This window comes from Oryzias latipes, chromosome 22 (genome assembly GCF_002234675.1).
Source record: "Oryzias latipes chromosome 22, ASM223467v1".
Taxonomy (NCBI): domain Eukaryota; kingdom Metazoa; phylum Chordata; class Actinopteri; order Beloniformes; family Adrianichthyidae; genus Oryzias; species Oryzias latipes.
Window position 1 is genome coordinate 18434171 of NC_019880.2, and position 8347 is coordinate 18442517.

Here is an 8347-nt window from a genome sequence, read left to right on the forward strand (position 1 = left end):
TGCATTTGAGTCTGAGATTCAGGTATTTGGAGTTGCCTTTAATTCTTTGACATTCAGCTTAAAGCTTAGTGGATACAGTTTCATCTTCAATGCATTCATTAAATATCTTGCTGTCCATACAACTAATTATACCCACTACTCCATCTAACATATTCCTTTCTATTCCTGCCATGTCTTCCACATCTCTGACATGCTTCAGTCTCTCTTCAGTGACGGTGTCGGATTTATAATCAAATGTAATAATAACCCACTGGCTTGTTCCTTCGTTGTTGCTGTTTAACATTGTTTTGTATTGAATTGTTACATTCAATAAAGTTTGAAAAAAAAAAGTAGTTTAGCGCGTGCCGCGTGGTGCTCGGAAGTGAAAGCCGCGCGCGCGCAGGCGGGAGAGAAGGAGAAGTGATCAAAGGTTTCCCATAGAAACCCTTGAAGTCTGAACACAGGACTAGCAGAAAAACTAAATTATGAAGACGAGGTAAATCTACACGTTTTCGCAAAATTTACTTTATTGAAAAAGGTGAAGAATGTATAAACCGTTAGATATTTTAGTGGCCCGAGCGGACAAGTGAAAAGTAAAGTCTTGTGGTCCGCACTGCTCGAAAAACAGGACCGGGCCAGCGGACAAATGGCTATGTCGAGCCCTGTCCACACAGAAAAGGTGTGCCCAATGGAGCAAAAATCATGGTAAATCCTGGAATATCTCAAAAAGTTCAAGGACAAAAGTTATAGCTGGAATAAGCTGTAAGACTGAACATTGTAATAGTAGAATGGTTAAAATAGGTGAAAAATTGGAGGAGTTTAAAATTGGCTCACATTTTGGCACAAAATGGCCGCCAAACCGCAGGTCGCGTTGCCATCCCATAATGATTGTCAAGTGTTTATACTTTTTTGTGTACTTTTCCCACACTTGAAAAGGGCTGAGTGTCCAACGTTGAAGATCGATTTACTCAGACTGCCACTTGAGATCAATTTCCAAACTTTAATTTATTTCCATTTGATCTGGCAGCAATCAATAGGTAAAAACCTTAAACACACACAATAACAGTAATAAATATTACAAAATTCAACATACACATTAACAACAAACATTTATGCAATTTAAAGTGCCTCAGTTAATTAGCAACATTACTCATTTACTTTAATAACATTCTTATTTAAGTTCATGTATTAATTCCAAATTTATTCAAGAATTACTTTAAAATCTCATTATTTAGCAAAAATTCACATTCATAAAGAACTTCCCAGTGTAAATTTACAAAAGTTACAAAGCACACCGACGAAATAAACATCTAATCCTTAATGCAGAAAATTCCCACTGGTACCTGAAGTACACACAAACATTTGCGGAGCGCACACTCCGGTCCCACAACACACCAAACAAACAAGGAAACAAGTGATCGCGCAATCTTAGCGCTTGGATAAAGTCTTTTCTTACCGGCTGCCTCTTCAACAAATTAATATGGACCACTCAATTGCACACAGGTACGAAACAAGCTTTATGCACGGACTGACAAGGCTTGTGTCTCGCCGATGCTTTTCCTGAATGAAGTGCGTGCGTCGCCATTAAATAAATGACGCAGCACGCTCAGCTGTTCAATCCATATCACGTGATCAGTCAGATGCTTTGCGCAACAATGATTTCAAAACTTATATTTATAATTTTCTCATCACTGCAAACACAAAATTGAACCATATTAATACCTGTGATCAGTCTGGATTATTTCAAGACAATTTCAAAACTGAGCGCACATTTCTGGAACTAAGATTATTATGAAGAAAAATTGGAAACAAACTGAAACTTGCCAAGCAGGAAACTGATTTTGTTTCTTTTTTGTGTGTGCGTCAATTTGTTTTAAAAGTCTAAATGTCAACAGGACAACAGGAGATCGAACTGGATTTAATGACATATTGTCCCAGTCTGTAGATGGTAATCGGATGAAGACCATTGGGTAGGTATGGATGATGTATATCCAACGGCATAGCAACTCTTGAGGAGAGGTTGAGAGAAGTTGCGTGGTGTGGAGTCTTGCCGTGGCTCGGAGTCGTGCCTTGGCTGGAAGTTTTGGATCTCTGAGGATTTTCAGCAGGCTCGTGTGGAGGTAGGACCCAGGTTGGCACACGTGGAATCTGTCCTGTAGACGAGGTACAAAACTGGAATTTGCGAGATAGCAAGGATTGCGTAAACTAGATAGCGTTACTTAGTGACCAGGTAAAGCACCATAGAGGGGCAACGAACTGGCAAAGAATGCTGGTAGAGGTTTCTCTTAAGTAGCAGGCTGGATGATGAGGTGAGTGCCAACAGCTGGATCCAATCTGAGAAGCACAGCAGCGACGGGAGGGGGGAGGACTCCTGGAGGGACCATGACACTAAAACAGCAAAGTCGGCACATCAAAGTGTTCACATGAGTGCATTAGGAGTTATTAAGGTGTTTATAGCTTTAGTTTAGTTTATTAACTCATAATTAATGCTACATAAACAGTATTTTTGGTTCAAATCGTTTTTCGTTGTGAAAGAATAAATAACACAGAAATCACAGCATAGAAGGAAACCAAGCAGAAAATAAAGTCAATTACATTTAAACACACAGCATTTTCTAACAAAAACTGGTTGCAGAAATATCTTTCTCTGCAGGGTGGCGTTATGATCTTTCCTCTTCCATGGTGCAGCCATTGTTACTCCACCTTTGAGACCCACTCTGGAGGCGCGTAAAAAACCGAACGACACATTATGCAGTTGTGGAATCAGACTTTCATTATAGAGGGGCACAACGAAGATGGATCAGAGGTGGAAAAGACAGACACATAATAATTATAAGAAATAACGTTTTTTTAACTACAGAATCCTATTTAGGACTACCTAAGAATCAAATTAGAAATGGTGCAGTGCTTGCTATGCCATAAATTAAACAAGTAATTGAACAAAAGTTGAAAAAAAATTGCTGTCTTAAGCGAGTTTTTGGCTGCTGGTGAATCCCCACATTAATCAAATCAACATAAATCACAAAGACTAACTAAATAGTTAAGATGGCTGTTAAGTTTGGTCCGGATAACAAAAACTGTAATTTATGATGAAATTTCATTTAAAAAAAATGTTAAGTAGCAAGAAATGTTATCGAACATAAAATCTTGACCCCACCCTCCCTTATATTATTTGCTTCACCCCGGTATTGTGCATGTCGGCCCCATCTGGGCCGTCAGCACCACGGCTTAGCCAAAATCAACGCTCTTTCCTTGCTATGGCAAAAAGAAATACTTATTTTCATCCATAAGAACTTGTAATGGCCCTTCGCTCTCCTGTTGTCATTTTTCACCCCTTCCAAAGTCTTCTGCCCCCCTTTTACTCCCTCATATAAAACGTTCTAACTCCGCTAGTGGCTGGATTACAACTAATTCAACAGATTTTTTTCCCCCTTCTGAATACTCTTAGCGCACTTTGCTGACATAAATGAACTGGATTTGTTAAAAAAGAAAAAAAAATGAAATGAAAACTGTTATTAGAGTTTCATTAACTGTTGTGTTCTGGGAATAGACTCAGTCTTCCCATCTTTTGTTGCTTTGGGATAAGCAGTAAATAAGCAGGTCAGACAGAGGCGATGCCTCCCGGTTTTTATTTCCAGAATTTCCCCAGCTGGATGCGTCCTTCTGACTGGTGCGACAGGCTGTTTCTCATTGAGCATCCTGGGATTTCGATAAATGTCTGGGATCGGAGACATGGGAAAAAAAACCTGCAAAGAACTGTCCAATTTAATTCTCCACTTTGACCGTGTTCTTTGCTGTCGAAGTTACTTTGTAGGCCTCGATCTGCAGGCAACCACGTTTTTCAATTCTATTATACCTGCAAATTTGTAACCAATCACCCAACTTTTGGTTGAAAACCACTTTAAAAAAGTGCCTGCCAACTGACTTTGAAATGTTATTTTACTAAAACACACACACATACATAAAAAAACATTCTATTTTATGCGATAAATAAAATTCTCATCCACTTCCTCTGTGCATGACATAGAAAATATGTACCATCTAAAAATAAACCTGCTTGCATCAGCTTTTGCACCATCCCTGCTGCTTAATCACAAGCACAGCGACGACGTCTATGCGAGGCATCACGCTGTCAGCTGTAGCTCTGACTTACAATTTCTATTTGGTACTAAATGAGTCTGCAAAACGTGACTATAAAAGCACAAGTGTGTCATCATTAAATGACAGCATAATTAATCATCGAAAGTTTGTTGATCCAACAAATTGCACTGTGATTATGTACAGACCCACCATGTGTCAGAAAATCTGAATGTACATTCAACGCTCACTAAGGATTTCATTTTCTGTATTCCATAGTGTGGAAGTTCTGGCAACGAGGAGCCACAAAATTGCAGAGAAACTGCAGAAAAAGCAGGTTGAGGAGCAGACCCAAACAACAAATCAGGGCCGGTAATTGACAGAGGCTCAGACAGGGGATAACTCGGCAGACAGAACCAGGAAGAAGGCAGAATAAATCCTGAAAAAAAAAAAAAACTGGTCCAAAAGTCCAAACTGAGAATGCGTTACAAAGGCTGGACTGCTGTGACAAGATGACAACAGACAATCTGGCAGAGAACTGAGGAAACAGGGAAGTATAAATAGCACAGACCACAGGTGAGCAGAGCCAGACCATTAATCATGATGTATTCAGGGAAGCTAGGACAACTGGATCGTAACTTCTAACCATGGATCTGAAATTTTCCTAGCTTCTAGCTTCCAAAACTGTGCAGAACTGTATATAGCCCTCAGGAGTGAATGGGAGCCTCATGGTTGACTGGTGAAGTGGACCCACACAGCTCCAGTAATCACAAAGAAGTGAGCATAAACTATTTTTAAATGATGTGCAAAAGGAATTCAATTAAGAAACAATTAGTAATTATATTTTGTTCTGTAATTACTTGCAATAACACAATTTGAACTGACTGGAGTTGAGAGGACACCGTGTTCATGACCGCTCGGCTTCCTTTTGTGGGTGAGATACGGTTGCCGTGACAGCACATCAAAGGCACATCATTAACAAACCAAAACCAATATTCTTGTTTTTTGTGTTTGATTGTTCTCTTTGTCGCTGTAGCATGGAGTCCAGAGATGATAAATGGTTATCTAAATGCTTGCTCAGTACAGGGGATCCAAGCAAAAATATTCAATCTAATCCGTCAGTCCCACTCATAAACCATGATTTGTAAAACCAGAATTTCATTTATTAGAAATTTAATTTAATTCAATGTGATTTAATTTGTTTTCTTGAACTCTTTTTGCTGTGTCTTTAGATGACCATGTGACCTGAGTTTCTGAAATGAACCATCATCAGAAAAGCGTGGCTCCCCTTCAGAGTAAGGTGAGCTGACTTGTGTGGCAACCTTGGCTTTCTTTTCTTTGAAGACTAAAAACTATCCGTAAAATTGGAGATTCCTGGTTGGAAATTCAGCTTTTAATCATTTTAAAACTGTAATTTAAGTTTAACTCAACTTTTTATTTTTCTTACAGTACAGTAACATGTTCAATCAAATTCAACGAAACTGTTCTAGCCAGCTATGTGGTATACTCCAGCACCTGTACAACCTGAGCCTTCACCTTCAGAGGATCCCAGTGCTATGGAAGACTTCCTGCCTCGTCCCAGTGCCAAAGAAGAACCACCCTGAGGCCCCTAGTGATTACAGGCCTATAGCACTGACCTCCCATGTTATGAAGGCCATGGAGCGGCTGGTGCTGTCGCACCTCAGACCCCTGGTGAGCCCCTTCCAAGACCCTTTGCAGTTTGCAAACCCAAGGCTGGAGTCGATGATGCACTGATACTTGCTGATACTTGCCGCAGAGGGCATACCCCTCCCTGAAAAAGCCGAACACCACAGTGAGGATCATGTTCTTTGACTTCTCTTCAGCCTTCAACACCATCCAGCCGAGACTGATGAGAAGATGCAGGTGGATGCCCCCCTGGTCTCGTGGATTGAGGACTACCTGACAGGTCGACCATAGTTTGTGAGACCGCAGAGCTGTGTGTCTGACACCCTGATAAGCAACACAGGAGCCCCTCAGGGAACCGTGCTGTCCCCCTTCCTATTCACCACCGACACAGGTGACTTCCAGTACCACTCTGAGCTTTGTCACCTCCAGAAGTACTCTGACGACACAGCTACAGTTGGGTGTGTGCAAAAAGGACAGGAAGAGGAGTACAGGAGCCTCGTGGAGCGTTTCGTCAGGGGTCTGGGAAAATTACCTGCAGCTGAACGTGGCCAAGACAGAAGAGATGGTGATTGACTTTAGTAAGAGAAAGTTTCCACCCTTCCTAGTCTGTATCGGTGGGACGGGTGTAGAAATTATCTCGCCCTACAAGTTCCTGGGCGTCCATTTGGACAATAAACTAGAGTGGTCCACAAACACTGAGGCGGTCTACAAGAAGGTCTACATGAGCAGACTTTACTTCTTGAGGAGACTCAGGTCCTTCATGTGTCTGCAGAAGGATGCTCCACATGTTTTACCAGTCTGTCATCTTCTGTGCTGCACTGTGCTGGGGTGCTGGCATCAAAGCAAAGGACGCCAACAGACGGAATGAACTCATCAAAAAAGCTGGGTCTGTTATTGGCTCCAAGCTTGCCATTCTGGGGGGGGGGGGGGGGGGGGGCACAGACTGCTGGCTAAACTGGGAACCATCGTCTTCGAAGAGGTGGACAAACTGAGAAGCAGCTTTAGCGGCAGACTTATACACCCCCGCTGTGCTAGAGAACGACACAGGAAGTCATTCCTGGCATCAGCCATTAGACTTCACAATTCATCTGAAAGACTTGGATGTACATAAGGTTTTTGAGAGTTCTAAAGTTTTCTTCCCTGTATTTTTTCTGCCTTGTGTTTATTTTTTATCTCTTATCTCATTTACGTGGTGTTGCTACTACAACCAAATTTCCCTTCGGCGATTGATAAAGTTGAATTTTTGAAACAATAAAAGCTTCACTTTAAAAGTATAGTTTTAATTGTCATTTCTTTAAATTAATTTCAACATAACTTGGGGCAGAACCCAAATGACACTTTCAATTAAGTGTCTAACAAGACACATCTGCTGTTATTTTTAAGTATAATAAAGATAATGTCATACAACGACCACCAATGACATGCGGTTAATGCTCCAGTGCATTAAGGAGGACCTGGTTGACTATATGCTGTCAACTGAGGTCTGACATTGGCAAACCCTGAGAACACGGTGACATTTGTCACACTGTTCTGCCATTCTGTTCCAGTGGACTGAGATACTCAGTATAAGCTCTACTTTGGAAACTCACAACAGTCTTTTGGAAGAATCTTGAAGGTGATAGGATGCTGGCTAAGACTTAAGTGTGTTTCTGTTTCGCTATTTCATTATTTTTTCTCAAAATGATTGTCTTTTTGTTGTTCTCAGTTTGGAGAGAGAAATTTGAGTTTATTCTCTTCTTAGGGCAGTTTCAAACTTGTATTTATACTTTGTTGTTTTTTCACTCCTACAAGACAACCTATTTTTGCATAAGGCTACAGACACAATGGGCTTGTGTTGTGACACGTGTTTAACAAAGCACTAAACGCAGGTCTTGAATGCGCATTTAGCCCATGGTGTTCACACTAAACAATCGGGGAGGGGGTTCTTTTTCTTGTTACTGCTTACTAGCGCATGTCCACCCCGTTCCGTTGGAAAAGGCTTGGTGTGAAATGTCAAAGTGGTGTAAATCTCATGAATCTTGCTCCCGACTTTTCTTTTACAGCTCTAATCCAGTAATTGGTCACATAATTTTGGCTGGGCACAAACCCGTTTGTCCTCTATTATCCATTTTGATGCCAATTGTGTGAATTAAAAGAAACCTCATCCACCCGTCATTACCAAATCCAAGTCCCTGAATGGTTCAAATTGTAACTCGAGCCATTGAACGAGTCTGTAAGTAGAGCCGGAAAAAGGTCATAGAAACCTGCGTAGCTATGCCAGACTTAAATGGGGACGTGCGTTTGCGTAGACTTTTTAATTTAAGAAGCCGCCAGAACGCCGTTGCCAAGGGAAGTTGGAAAAGTTTGTACTTCCAAGAAAGCGATACCATCCATACCTCACTACTAAACGTTTGACTTGGTTTAAATTTAAACGTACGTCCAGTAGAGCCTGCAAACGGTCATAGAAATATATATGGACATCTAACAGTGATAGAGGCCGCTTGCACTGTGCGCTGTGGCCACCTGACGGGATGTGCCTAAATGTGGACTACATCAAGTTCCTCTTATTTAAAAATAAAAGAATAATAATTTACTTTGGGTTTTTCCACACTAAAAATGCCCAGGATACAAAAGTTGGGGGAAAGAAAAGCCAAACAACTGTAGC

The 8347-nt window shown here is 41.0% G+C and overlaps 1 long non-coding RNA gene across 1 annotated transcript; it reads right to left on the minus strand.

The window, feature by feature from the left end:
• Window positions 1–961: 961 nt before the first annotated feature.
• LOC105356961 lies at window positions 962–2580 on the minus strand. The gene is made up of 2 exons (XR_911002.2): window positions 2237–2580; window positions 962–2132 (listed from the first exon to the last, which is right to left on the minus strand). It is a non-coding gene; the product is annotated as an uncharacterized LOC105356961 (long non-coding RNA).
• Window positions 2581–8347: the final 5767 nt, after the last annotated feature.